This window comes from Lupinus angustifolius, chromosome LG17 (assembly GCF_001865875.1).
Source record: "Lupinus angustifolius cultivar Tanjil chromosome LG17, LupAngTanjil_v1.0, whole genome shotgun sequence".
NCBI classification, from domain to species: domain Eukaryota; kingdom Viridiplantae; phylum Streptophyta; class Magnoliopsida; order Fabales; family Fabaceae; genus Lupinus; species Lupinus angustifolius.
In genome coordinates, this window is record NC_032025.1 from 11,186,042 (window position 1) to 11,187,432 (window position 1,391).

The following is a 1,391-nucleotide window of genomic DNA, read 5'->3' on the forward strand; positions in this document are numbered from 1 at the left end:
TGAGGATAGGATGAGGAAGAGGAAGAGGAAGAAGATGGGGATGATGATAGAATGAGGACGAGAATGTGGATGAGAATCGGATGAGGATGAGGACGAGGATGAAGATAGGAGGAGGATGAGGATAGGAGGAGGTTGAGGATAAGGATGAGGATGAGGATGAGGATAGGATGAGGAGGAGGATGAGGAGGAGGATGGGCAGGAGGATTAGGAGGAGGATGAGGATGAGGACGCGAATGAGAATGAGGATAGGATGAGGATGAGGATAGGATGAGGACGAGAATGAGGATGAGGATAGGATGAGGAGGAGGATGAGGAGGAGGATGGGCAGGAGGATTAGGAGGAGGATGAGGATGAGGACGCGAATGAGAATGAGGATAGGATGAGGATGAGGATAGGATGAGGACGAGAATGAGGATGAGGATAGGATGAGGAGGAGGATGAGGAGGAGGATGGGCAGGAGGATTAGGAGGAGGATGAGGATGAGGACGCGAATGAGAATGAGGATAGGATGAGGATGAGGATAGGATGAGGACGAGAATGATGATGAGAATAGCATGTGGTTGAGGATGAGGATGAGGTTAGGATGAGGATGTGGATTAGGAAACGGATGAGGATGAGGATAAGATAAGGAGGAGGATGAGGATGAGGATGACGAGGATGAAGAGGATGGGGATGAGGAAGAGGATAGGATGCGGACGAGGATGAGGATTGGGTAACGATGAGGAAGTGGATGAGGATGAGGACAGGATAGGATGAGGTAGAGGACGAGACGATGAGCAAGAGGATGAGGATAGGATGGGGACGAGAATGAGAGAAGATGGGGATGATGATAGAATGAGGACGAGAATGTCAATGAGGATTGGATGAGGAGGAGGTTGAGGATAAGGATAGGATGAGTATAGGATGAGGATGAGGAAGAGGATGAGGATGAGGACGAGGATGAAGATAGGAGGAGGATGAGGATAGGGGGAGGTTGAGGATGAGCATGAAGATGAGGATGAGGATAGAATGAGGATCAGGATGAGGAGGAGGATGAGGAGGAGGATGGGGAGGAGGATTAGGAGGAGGATGAGGATGGGGACGCGAATGAGAATGAGGATAGGATGAGGATGAGGATAAGAATAGGATGAGGAGGAGGATTAGGATGGGAAGAGGATGAGGATGAAGACGAGGATAGGATGAGGATGAGGGTAGGATGAGGATGGGGAAGAGGATGGGGATGAGGATAGGATGAGGACGAGGATGAGGATGAGGATAGGATTAGGAATAGGATGAGGATTAGGATGTGGATTAGGAATAGGATGAGGATGAGGAGGATGATGCAGATAGGATGAGGACGAGGATGAGGATGAGGAAGAGGATGAGGTTAGGATGAGGACGAGAATGAGGAT